The sequence below is a fragment of the Poromitra crassiceps genome (assembly GCF_964638095.1).
Source record: "Poromitra crassiceps genome assembly, chromosome: 12".
Taxonomy (NCBI): domain Eukaryota; kingdom Metazoa; phylum Chordata; class Actinopteri; order Beryciformes; family Melamphaidae; genus Poromitra; species Poromitra crassiceps.
The window spans coordinates 30,068,157-30,082,337 of record NC_139632.1 but is presented as its reverse complement, the minus strand read 5'-3'; positions in this window follow the sequence as shown (position 1 = coordinate 30,082,337).

Genomic DNA, 14,181 nt, shown 5'->3' with positions numbered 1-14,181 from the left:
TGCAGTTGCCAGCCACTTCTTTTCACCTGACAGGGGGAGCTTCACCGGCAGGACGTACTGTAGCACGTGGGAGGATCACGCTATTCCCACCAGTTCCCTTCCACCCCGACCAGGCGCCCCCAATAAGCAGAGGAGGCGCTAGTGCAGCGACCAGGACACATACCCCCAATCCGGCTTCCCACCCGCAGACACCAGCCAATCGTGCCTGTAGGGACGCCCGACCAAGCCAGAGGTAACACGGGGGTGCGAACCTGCAACACTCGTGTTGGTAGGCAGGGAATCTACCGCTACACTACCCGGATGCCCTTGTCCCATTCTCCTTAACACGAAATCTCAGGAATGCCTTGCGGGAATTTCGTCAAATTTGGTACAAACATCCACTTGGACTCAAGGATGAAGTGATTCGATTTTGGCGTCAAAGGTCACTGTGACCTCACGTCCGTCCCATTCTCATGCATAGAGGTGGAAAGTACTGTATTGTTATAATGCTATAATTGTACTCTTACTCAATGAATTAAGTAATAGAACACTAATCAACATGAGTTCATTACAAATGCCTTTTATAGATTACTACCGTACTTTTACTTTTATACCTAAGTCAATTTAAGACCATGTACTTTTCTACTTTGACTGACGTAAAGGATTTGAAATGGTACTTCAACTTTTACCAGAGTACATTTTTAGAGGGGTATTTGGACTTTTACTTGAATACAGAATTTGAGTATGTCTCCCACCTCTGATGATGATGCACAGGCTGCCAATATTGATAAGCTGTCATTGTTACACTGAGCTCAAAGTGGTCCAAAATATTTCACTGTATCATAAGCTGCTGTTTGTATGAGGACTTCAAGGTCACCCAAAAACGTTCTCCTCTAAACTGTCATACTGTTCAAAAGCAAAACAACAACGAAAACAGTAATCATCATCATCGTCATAAAAATAATAAATATAACAGCAGTTGCACCAATGCAGAACACGCAGCGACAACAATCGAACACAGCATACCAAGGAAGATGCGGTTTACCCTGTTGCTAGGAGACATGACCTATCGCAATCTTTTTGATGGGAACGGGGCAAGCCAATCCCGTTTCCTCGCTGGCAAACGGCGCTCAGATTAGATGTGAAATTTGAATATGAATAAGGATATCTGGGCTAATTATAACCTCTCGTCGCGCTGCCTCGTCAGCAGCCAGCGACATTCAACAGAATGAAACAAACTCTGGAGACGTGTGCTGGTGGTGGGCGGGGGGGGGGGGGGGGTTTGGAGGCGGAGGAAGGAAGAGGCGAAGGAAGGGAGAAAGGAGCGAAAGAGGGAGAACGAGTCTCACAGCAAATTGTGCAATAGCAATGTTGGTAGACAGTCCAAAACTTTAGAGGACCTCTAAAATTGTTAAGCCTAACGGAAGCGTGTCCTGCATCGGACAATATTTTTACAAAACTTCTGTTAAAATTGTGCTTCAAACACTGCTACAATGATCATGTCATGTTTCCGTGTAGTTTAACGGCGAAAACGTTAAGTCGAACTTCTTTCTAGCAACATACCGTTGAAATAATTTATTTTAGTTGTGTCTTTGATTTACCAGAGTCGGGGAAAGGACGCTACCGCTGGCGTCTTAACTGGAAGCTGCTCTTGTCCTGTTACGGACAGCTCACTCTGCGGCTCTGCTGGTTAGCAAGCCAGTGGTTAGCAAGCCAGTAGTCAACAAAGAGAGTGGCTTGTAGTGGTCGCTGAGTCCCATTTTGCTGCATCATTGCCACCTGCTGGCCTTGTTGTGTTTTAGACAAAGCTAGCATTAGCTAGCTAGCAAGCTAGCAACTTTAAAGATCAGTAACTCTCGTCGCCCAAGCACGTCTTATGGCTTTCTGTCATCAAAGTCACTTTCCTAAAGTAATTTGACATGTTACCATGCACATATTCATATGAAATTCCACATATTGACACATATAGATGTATAAATTAGTTCCACTTTCACAAAGCGGCGATCCAGCATCTCAAATGCCCGCTAAAGTACCAGAAACCACGTCGAGAGACCTCTGACCCGGACGTGACGAAACAGGCAATGAGGTGTCCGATGCAGGACACGGTGACGCTACATGGCAACGCTGTAAAATTGTTACATGGCAACGATGTAAAATCGTTACATTGCAACGCTGTAAAATTGTTACATGGCAATGCTTTTTACCTTTACGTTAATGTTCATTTGAAAATGTTACGCAAATACAACAACTTTGGTTATGTTTAGGCGGGTAAAACAATTTGGTTAAGGTTAGGGTTATGGTTTGGGTTCTGCTTAAAACGTTAAAAATGACTTAACTTACAGTTGAAATGTCACGCCGGGATCGAACGCGGCTCCCCGGTGTGAAAGGTGAGGGTTTTGTTCCCCCGTCCACCCCGACCACTGCCCCCTGTTATTGGGGGCACTGCCCCCTGTTATTGGGGGCACTGCGCCTGGTTATTTCAATATGAAACAATAGGACAAAAAAATGTTACCATCTAACAATATTGTGAGACTACATTTGCCGCTGTGGACCCCTCCCTCCCCCTTCCCTTTCAGAGTGAGTGCTTCAAGGCTGGGCTGACAACCCCCCCCCCCCCCCCCATCCGCATAATGCCGCTGGGCGAGCTTGACACCTAGCTCATGCCGCCACGGTCCGCAAATGCGATTAGCGCTTATCTGAAGCAAGACCTAGCTACCTTCATCACCGGCTTCATCATCGCCACATCCATATTCATGCTGTTCAAATCCCCTCTGGAGTCAAAGCGAAGGGATTCGAGCACCTGAGAACGCCGAGCGCTTATAGCGGAGGAGGGAGCACTGCAGATTTCTCTATTGAGGTCACAGCGGCGCATGGAAGAAGCTTTTGAAGAGTTTTGTTACGAAATATGGAGATGTCTGCCTTTGGTGCCAGAGTGACAGCTACACTTACACAGTGACTGATAGAACATAATGAGAAGGAATCATGCTTCCATTCTAAATGGTAGAAGGCGTAACTGAAGTCCTACTGTATCTTCAGCTGTAGAGATATTGAATGATATAGATTGTAAGTAATGATCCATTTCCAAAACCAGAAGTTACATATGTAGCGAAACAGAAGACTCTTTTGCAGAAGCAAAATGTTTCAGTTCTGTCTGCCGCTAATGATGTGGATGATGTTTGTGGGCGCTGCAGAGGGATCAGAGTGAGGATGTGTTTTCTAGCTGCAGGCTTTAGTAAGGAGTCGGCTGCTCTCATCGTGCTTGTTGCTTGATATTCTCATGTTCATGTTTTGACCCTTCTAATCTCCCTGTTGTCCGTGTTAAACACGTAATGGCTCTTATTTATCAAGCAGCACATCACAATGTTTTTTCTTTCTTTCTGGAAGGCATTTTATGTGCAATGGAAAACAGTTTTGGATTTGATACCAGCTACTTGCAGCATCAGTGCCCGTGCAGGAACAGAATAACAGCAAGGCCACGCCCACGACACTGCTGACCGCTGTAACAGTGATGCTACTCAAACATTCAGCTGTAGCCATCTTCTCCAGGCCAATCATCAAATAAGGTGACTGTGGGAAACATTTATCTGCTTGTAGAAAACTCGTTTATTGAATGGCTAGTGATTTGATGTGATTGGCTAGTGATTTGATGAATGTCAAAAACAAATTAGCAGGTAGCAGAACTGTGTCCTGAGTCGGTTTGGCTGCTACTGTCCTAAATTGGACAGACACCTTCAGTCGCTGTTGCTGTTGACCACGTAATGTTTCCAACTAGTTTAATGGTGTAAAAGGAAAGTATAAGGCCATGACATTGACGTATAGATTCTTAGATTTAAATGTCTAAATGAATCCCACAACACTAGCTGGACTTTGCTGAACTGAATCAGGAAAAGAGCGGAAGGTGCGTCAGACTGGATGTGACTGACTCAGGACAATATAGCAGAGGGTGACCAGCACAGTGACGTTAAACTTATGTGTTCATTCATTGAATATAAAACTGAATATAGTGGATGCACCACAGCGGACATTATATTGGGGATAAAGCTTTCTCTTTCACTTATTGTACCCTCATTCATGTATTCTTCTAATACATTGTCTCCTCCATTTCTCTGTCTTCCCCTGTGGCGGCTGCTGCTCCTTCACCCCACCTAACGACTGTTTCCCAAACCCCCCCCCCCCCCCCCCCACACCACACACACACACACACGTGCGCACGCACACACATACACACACACAAACACACGTGTGCACACACACACACACGTGCACACACACACATCACCAGCCACACAGGCCTACCTTCAAAACCACGGCCGCAACGGTTTCTCACCGCTTCCCTTCCACCTCCTCCTTTGCTCGGTTCATGGCCCTGTGTGTGTGTGTGTGTGTGTGTGTGTGTGTGTGTGTGAGTGTGTGTGTGTGTGTGTGTGTGTGTGTGTGTGTGTGTGTGTGTGTGTGTGTGTGTGCGCGCGCTTGCATGCGTGTGTGTGTGTGTGTGTGTGTGTGTGTGTGTGTGTGCATGCAGAGAGAGAGAGGGGTTGGGGGCACACAGCTGCCAAAAAGGCAGTCGAAAGCTTGATAGCATCACATATAAAGGAGCTAACTAGACGCTAGCTGGCGCTGCTAAATGTGAAGGAAAAGGAGTTTAAAAAAAGGAGGCCGAGTTAAGTGCTATTCTGTCTGTGTGGATAAAACAGATGTGCAGCAGGCATGGGAACTCTTCAGACTCCTTCAGTGCGGTTTCTTTGTGGAGGTCAGGATAACGGCGTGTCCTCAACCAAGGTTTGATACCACTGCTAATTAGCTAAGTCGGCTGTGTGCTAATTGTAACCAAATATTCATAGGCTATAAGCATGAAAGAGAAGATAAAGTTGCAGCCAGAGTGTGACTCAAAAGAGAAATACACCCGAAAACAGAACAGCTAGCGGTGTTCTTTCCATTTCCCGACCCATTTAGTTGTTTGGCGTGTTTTTCTTATCACTGCTGATAAACATATGTTACGTTTCTGCAAACCACGGACACATTGTAGCTCAATGTTTCTGAACCAAAAATATGTTGCATGTCAACATTTCTAGATACATTATAGCCTATAGAGCTCTCGCAGTTGTGTAAACAACAGTCTGCTATTGAAATAGTAGGCTACTCAAGTTCACAAACTCCCGGTAGTTGGCTTGCAAGTTCACACTCCTATGGTGGTTGTTGAAAGTCATTCTGGGAAATGTACTTCACTTAAACTGACGTAGACGAGGCAGGATGTGGGAAAGGTAAACAAATTACAACGCTTCCAACGTAACTCCTGGAATCCATCACAAACTGATGATATCAGTGTAAGAGTAATATGTGGATCTTTCCTTTTTTTACCCATTCAAATGTGAACTTCAGATAAATCTTTGTGAATGCACTTATATCTTACAGCATGATTTATAGTATTTACATGACGCAAATGCTCTGTGGATGCAGCTATTCTGTGCCGTGTGGTGGATCCCTGTTTGACTCCATGAGCATTTCCCGCCTCCACACACATATTACACCAAAGTCATCCAGAGGACTGACTTCTATCACATTTTTAGCAATTATTCCCAAGGCGATAGATGCCTATCTGCTCACAATCTGCTGTGCCAATCAGCTTATCTAGTGCGCTGTAAGTGAACTTTGTTCACACCCCCATCTTCTGTCCCGCCTTCCCTCCGCTCCTTTCATCACTCTACATCCACAGGGGACATGTAAAGCTCATGGAGTAAATCAAGGCTTTCTCCTTCATACATGCCTGTGCAATTAACTTTCAGCTCTTTCTCGCACTGAATCACGGGCGGCCATGTTGGAGACAGGAGTCAGCCAGACCCTCTCGCTTTCAAAAGAGAGGCCTCGTCGGCTAAAGCCACCTCTCTCGCACACTCTCTCTCTCTCTCTCTCTCTCTGTTTGTCCCATGCACACACAGCTTCCTGGGCGAGCATGCTGAAGCACACACATACGGAGTAGAATGACACTTTCTCTCAGGCACACACTATGTACACACAGACTCACTCACCTCTGTGTCTGTCAGAGCAAACAGAGAGTGGAAAGGGAGCAAAGAGCAGCGAGTGAGATACGAAGCACGGTGACAGAAAAGTGGATCATAGGAAGTCTCAGTGACAGTGAAGATCCGTTTGAAATCAGCCTCCTTAAGCTGGGATTACGCTACACGTACGGACTGTCGCACGGAAATGAGAGACACGGAATCGTGACGAGAAAACATTTTGAGCTTTTATAATCTGTGCGGGTTTTCTCCTCACGGAAGTGACCGTTATTTTATTTTTTTAATATGTGCTGTGCACAGCAAAGTGAAAACTGGCTGTTCGAGCAGGTCATGGTGACAGGCAGCTGCTCCATGATGCCGCCTGGGCAGGAGACCTGGACAAACTGAGGAGCCTGCTGCAGGAAGACCACTTCAGAAAGTGGATCAATGAGCAGCAGTATGAGCAGTATTCATTTTTTGGGTGGTGGTGTACCACTCTAGGGCATGCAGCCTGGCGGGGTCATGCTGCCTGTGTGGACTACCTGATCAACCAGGGTCCTAGCTGATAAGAATGACTGGACACCTCTCGCCTGTGCCGTGAACTACGGTCACCTGGACTGTGTCCGGATCCTCCTGGAAGCCGGGGCCGACCCCAACAGAAGTATACACGGATCACACACCCCGGTCCTGTGATGGAAGGCTGGACATACATCAGGTTCCGTGCTGTTCCTGTTGACATAGACAGCGATCACACCCTCGAGAGGTCTCCTCTCTACATCAGTGCTGAACTCAACCACCTGGACTGTTTCTGCCTGTTGCTCCAGGCCGCTTGCGTTCTGACCCGTGACGTAGCTTCTCGCCTGCTGGAGGTGTTGCTGGGGCACAGGTGTGATGCGGCCCTCGTCCAGCTGCTGCTGGACCACGGCCCCGACCCGGCCCTGGTGACCTGGGAGCAGGCACAGCTGGAGGTGAAGGCGGATCCCGAGGCGCTCCGGGTCTTTCTGGACGCCAAGAGATGTCCTCGCAGTCTGGCCCACGTGTGTCGGACCCAGATTCGCCAAGCACTGGGCACACATCGCCTGAACCAAGTCCACTCCCTACCACTAACACAAGAGATGAAGGACTTCATGCTCCAACAAAACTGACTTGAAGGACTGTCAGTTTATTTATTTTAATTTTTTAGTTCTGGAGTGTGTCCGTGTGTGCTCGGTTCATTGTCTCGAGTCCCCACCCCAGAATTGAGTGCGCACAGCGCACGGAAATTCTGTTTATCTTGATATGACGTGAGGTTCAGTTAGCTTTGCACAGAAACAGCTGGTAGAAATACTTTTTACTTTTATACTTATATTACATTTGAGAGACAGTCATTTTTTACTTTTACTTGAGTAAACAAGTTGAAACAGTACTTCTACTTTTACCCGAGTCTTTTTTTAGACGAGTAACTGTACTTCCACTTAAGTAAAGAATGTGTGTACTTTTCTCATCTCTGACCGTACTGGGGCTGTGAAGTGGCCTTTACTGGAAGTTTATACTTATTGTAGAGTACACCAAGGGGAGAGTTTCAGTATTGAAAAAGGAGGCCAATGCAAAAGTGATGGGGGGAAAATTGCAGTTCCTCAAATGGCCACTTGAGGCTGGCTCCAAAATGGAGTCAAGAAGTCAGATTGTATAGAAGTCAATGGGAAAATGGCCAAACTTCTCACTTGATTTATGACATCAGTAAACACTCTCCTAATAAGTTTATGGTCTCAATCACTAGTTTCAAGTCTTCTTCAATACAGTACATTTGGTAAATTATGGTCCCATTTCGAGTAAAATGGATGATAAAGCAGACTATATCTTGGGGCGTGATTGACAGGTTGCCTGTCAGTGATCGCGCAGCTGGCCAATCACGGACCAATAGCAGGTGGCACTGCAGCTCTTTGGGAAAACCCTGGTCTTGTGTGAGCTGCGCAAGAACCAAAATGGCAACATCCACAATGTGAAACTCGATGCTCCAAAACAGGAATCGGCAAACCAATGATGATGTCACACTCACTATGTCCATCTTTTTTTTACAGTCTATGGATTATTACACACAACTATACCACTGGTGAATCAAATTCACTGTAAATGGGACGTTAACTATGTATAAGGGTTAATGCACGACGAGGTGTCCATTATCATAAATTAATGTACGACGTGGAGGTGTGAACCGTCCGAGGCGAAGCCAAGGACGGTTGCTTCCGCGAAGTACATTAATTTATGATAATGGACACCTCGAAGTGCATTAACCCACTTATACCTTGGTCACTTGCCAAAGAAACAAAACAAGACCATTCATTTATATTTTCATGCGTTTTGCAATGAAAATCTAGTTTTCATAACCTTGGATGAGTTGAGAAGCGGAGACAAAAATAGTCCCCTCGGCTGCTCAAGATTTTCACATGAAAATGGCCGCTTAGTGCCTAGTACTGCCTACAACCTTGGCAGAATTTCTAGCCCATAAACTAACTAATAACTTGGCCAATTGTATGTAACATACAAAATAAAGCAAACGGTAATGTCTAAGAATGCAAAGATATGTAACTGGCTCGTGAAACTCACATTCCAGGAATAACGTTAACGTAAGTGGCGCGAGACATACTGTATCAGCAGTGTAGCTTTCAATGTTGGAGTCCAGATCGTTTTGTACAAGGAAGTCTCTCAGTGTGTTGGTGTTAACTGCCCATTTAGTTGTTTCCTTTTTGTTGATCTCATCTTTTTCCTCTTCTACTTGATTTGTATCAGTGATACAGGCAGCACGCGCTCTCGCAAAGTGCCTGACTGGCTTGCTGCAAAATTGTAAACGGAGCTGGTTTGACAGTTGACAGCTGAGAGCCGGCTTCTGTCAGCTGACGACATCAGATCTCCGAAAACGACAGATTTCTAAATAGCCATTATTTTTGATAAACTGAGCACACAGGGGTAATCTAAATAGTTACTTTGACCGACTCCACGGTCGGTAGAGCTCAAACGGCTCTGTCGAGACCATGGCACATTGATATGAACGATGAACATACCATTTGCCTGGAACTACTTAGCTAGGTGTACATTATCACAAAATAATGGACACCCTGCAGCCAATCAGAATCGAGTATTAACCCAGACCATGGTATAAAGAGTGATAATGATACTAGATTTGACAGATTAACCATAAATAACTTTATACTAAATTAGAATAGCTTTGATAGCACTTTTTCTTTAAAAGTAAAACACACACACACACACACACACACACACACACACACACAATTATAACTATAAGAGCTTAATCTAAGAAGCTTTTCATCTAAGAAGCTTCTCGTGCAGCATTAGCACCTATGGGGGTGATAGTACAGTTAAGTATATGGAATTTGGAAAAACCAACCACGTCATCCTCTGAGCGGTAATAGGTGTAAGCTAACCCCCCCACACACGCGCACACACATATACACAGACACACACACACACAGTTTCACCCCCACTCTTTGAGGATATAACTGCCTTACAGCTTCACTGTGCAACTCCATACACCTCCAATTCACACTAGCATTGAAACGTCATGAAGGATCACAATAAAACACGACACCTTCAACGTCAGCTCACAACGAGAGAGTTGAAGGAGACGCCTTGAAATGTATTAGGCCCATTGTATAAGTTCAAAAATACATCATCGCCAGAGGAGGAAATACTCTTTACTTTCCCTTATATGTTTTTTGTTCGGCAGTTGCGATACTCCCACAGTGTATGAATGCAAATTAATCAAATTCAAACACAAGGCATTCAAACACTGTGGGGTTCAAACTACATATTTAGCAGAATAAACATATATCAATGTCATCTCCCACTGCCATGCCTTCAGGTCTCAAGTATAGAAACAATATGCTGATTTATTATTGTTTTTATTTAAAAATATGCATCTTGCCAGCCGTGACGCCCGCGACAAATGAATGTGAGGCAGGGGTGTACAGTAGTACTGTAAGGGGGGCCGGCCCCTTGCCATTTTCAAACTCGACCTTTATTTTGATGTGCACACACCTGTAAAGTTTCCAGACTGCATCTTGCACGGTGTAGACGCTATCACGCTCACGTCATATAAACACCTGGCAATACTCAAAATGGCTTCTGTCGTAGTTCCCACTACAAGTGTCTCGAGGACCGCATTTTGCCATGACACACACACACACACACACACACACACACACACACACACACACACACACACACACACACACACACACACACACACACACACACACACACAAACAAGGTGAAAACAATAGCAGCCCTGCTGTGTGAAAGGATAGTTGGGCAACTGAAACAGAAGAGGTTTTTGAAAGGTGTGGCTCAGGATAAGAATGTCAGCTGAATCTAAAAATGACAGCAAATGAACGCAGTAAGATTAGTTTCTGGCTTCATTAAAGGGCCACTTTGCCCATTTCATCTTTGTATCGAATAGAAAATCAGTAGCAGAACGGTTTCCTCAAGGCTGAGATGGACCTATCTACATTATGGGAGTTAACTATGTTATTTGGTCCTACAAACTTCAATGGCATTTTGTCTGACAAGGCAGTGAACAGATAATACATTAATTTCATTTTTGGGTAACCTATCGCTTTCAGGGCAGTTTTTCAGCTGAAATCCTTTGAGTGCTGCTTTTATACACAATTTTCTAAATTTAGCAAGGGAACATCCATCATTTTAATAATTTTATTCCTAAATTGGCCACTAAAGATCAACTTTCGCAGCCTTAGAAGTCTTTGTGGATATAACCGCAAATCCCCCAGTTTTGCCATAATGTGATGCTTAAAAGGCTTGGATTCTATTTGTGACTCTGTCTATTTACTTAAATGTATTTCAGACATATAGGCCAGGGCCCCTCCTTAAACCTAGCCACATTTGCAACCCCCCCACCCCACACCCCCCCTTCCCCCCAGCACGCCCACCGCTGTACACCCCGGCCCTGCCCTTGTCTGCTGGCTGCCTCGCTGCACACTGCCTCCATTCTTCCAGCCCATGGACTGAGAGGGGCTGGTGTGTGTGTGTGTGTGTGTGTGTGTGTGTGTGTGTGTGTGTGTGTGTGTGTGTGTGTGTGTGTGTGTGTGTGTGTGTGTGTGTGTGTGTGTGTGTGTGCGTGCGTGCGTGCGTGCGTGCGTGTGTGTGAGAGAGTGTGTGTGTGTGTGTGAGAGAGTGTGTGTGTGTGCGCGCGCGTCGGTGTGTGTGTCGGTGCATACAGTGCGTAGGTCGTGCTGGGAAGCAGTATGTTAGTGTGGCCGTGTGTGTGCTTGTGTCTACCCACACGCAGACCGACTGCAGATGATTTTAATGTGTGTGTGGGAGACCAATGTGTGTTTGCATGAGAGAGAGGCAGAGAGACCTACAGAGAGAGAGAGAGAGAGAGAGAGATACAGTGTTTCAGGGTGGGTCCCCCCCCCCCTCCTTGCCCGGCTCCCCCCCACCCCACACACACACACCCAGACACACCCTGCCATGCCTAGCCCAGGCCGGCGGTACACACTGTTCTCTCCAAGGCCGGCCTGTCATTTCCTGGCATGGGATATTGTGCAGCGGATGTGATTGGTCCGGGCTCAGTCTTATTTGTCTGGCCACTCAAAAACTGAGCGAGCATGATGTGGTATTATTATGGCCTTGTTTATGGCTCAATAATAGGGATAAGGTAATATATGAGAAGGTAAACTTTATTAGTCGGAAAGGGGAAATTAGCCAGCAATAATGACATAAATCCATAAAGATACCAGTTCAAAATTAAAGTTAATATGTCCAGTATACTCATGCATGCAGTCTCCTTCACACACACACAGTCATACAACAATGCTATGAATGTAGTAATAATACATAATACATTACAAATGAAGGCCTAATACCTTCAGCAGAGTGCTACATGTTGCATTTTGTGTTTCCTCAAAGTTAAAATTGGACCACATTTCCCAAAAACCCCTGTTGCTTCCTCCCACTCCCTGCCATGGTGTGTTTCTCAAGAGCAAGAACGTGGATAATGGCCGATAACAGCCAAGATGAATTCTGATGAGGTAAGCTAATGTGAAGTTGAAACTACTGTAAGTTATACGGCGTTCATGACAACTCGGACCGCCGGAAAAAATGGGTTCCGACCTGTAAAAAGTGAATTGAACGCTCGTCCAAGTCGGAATTACAGATAGGAAATTTTGGTATCATCCAGAGCTCTGCTTTGTCCGAGTTGACATCATAACCACATCAAAATGGCGACTTGTATCGTTAATGCTAATCACAGAATTAATATATAGATTTGTTGTAATTTTAACAAAAATATGTGTGTGTGGAGATTCCGTAGCTAATGGCTAGCAGCTTTCATTAGCAGCGATGCTAATGCCTAGCAGCTAGCATCAATGCTGACGCTAGCCAGAACTCTTATCTGCTGCTGTTGAATCTGTGTCAGACAATGGTTTCGTAGGTGGGAGACAAAGCTACATTCAAGTTGAATGTAGCTTTGTCTCCCACGTACGAAACCATTGTCTGACACATTTTAATTCCACTTGTTTATGTGACTCTTGTCACTTGTTTATGTAGCCTGCTGAACCCTGTAGCCTGCTAGTCCTGTCCTGTCTGGTGTGGAGAACCCGCAACTCACACCGTGTAGCCTATGGCCACATGCCACGGCTGACCAATGGTGAAACTTCATCCCTCACTCAGCGACTCACTCAGTGACATTTGGGTCTCTACTGCTGGGCCGTGCCCTCCAGCTAAAAAAAGTGATGTATTACTTGCAAATGAAAAACGTTCTGTTTTGTGCCTCACAGCAGGCTCGCATTGTGCCATAAAGCAATCCAGCCAATTTCGCGCCAAATCTGAACCGGTGGCTCACAATAAAATGTAATGCTGTGTAGAGGCCACTCAGGCCAGTGGACAATCATCCCTGTGATCGTTTTGTTTATTTAGTTGTAGTGTACAAAAGGCCAGCAAGTTCTGCTGTTGGAATTCTTTTAGTTTCTAGACTTTTAATCAGGCAGATTGGTCACCCCTTAGGACCACCCAATATCAGTAGGACCCGAATCTTCAAGGCCATTTCAGTCCTTGATGGCAGTCGACCACATGTCCTGGAAATCTAGTCCTAGTTGCTGTGTCGCTCCAATTACCTTATTTAGATTGTTTCAAAGTCATTTTCAGATGTTAAGTGTGCGTGCATCAAAGAAACCATACATTATAACAATCTGATCATTTGGACTAACAAAGTGGTGCATAATTGTGATGTGGGTATGAAGACAAAATAAATAGACTTTTTGGACATCGTCTCCTCTCGTGTGTTCTAACCGGGCCTTCTGTGGAGGTTGCCACCTTATAATAATCAGCATAAAATACCCCAAATTCTTTACATGTAGCCTACCATAAGGGACAATAAAGTTACCTTTGACCTTTGACTTTGATATCTCAAAACCAATGTGGTAATGATTTATGGGCAGTGGGGGCCTAAAGGTTAGAGAAGTGAGCTTGTGACAGGAAGGTCATCGGTTCAATCCCGGGACTGGCAGGATATATCTAGGTGGGGAAAGTGAAAAGGCAGCGCTTGCCCCTCCCTCATTACCACCACTGAGGTGCCCTTGAGCAAGGCCCTTAACCCCAACCGCACCAGTGGAGCTGATCAGTGGCCAGCAGATGAGACTGTGGTTGTACTGGTCAGCTTCCAGGTGTGAATGTGTGTGAATGTGAACAGGGCGCTCCTGAAAAAGAAAGCATTGCTCTCAGTGAGATATATATATATATATACTGTATATAACATGTAATAAATGTGTGTGCGTCGTGGAGTCTAACAGAGAGTTATCAGCTGTTATTGGACACGATGCACTGCCCAAGGTCTCAGCAAAAGAGAGAAGTCCTCAATGCCACTGGGGTGAATCTATATGTGTGAGATGTCATGTCATGTTAACCTACAGCACTAACTATGCGTATGCTAGCCCACTGACCAGGAAAGGCCCATGGAACTTATATTTTCTCTAACCATATATATAGATATATAGATATATATCTATATATATATATATATATAAATCGTAAAATTAAGCAGCATGCTCAAGAGCAGAGATTTGCTGACGTGCAGTTCATTGAGACAAGATATAAAGAAGAGTTTGAATGAGGTTACATAGTGCCAGGCCTATTTGAACACTGACAGACGTGACCTCCAAACTAGGTTATCAACATCAGTTAGGGAAACGCA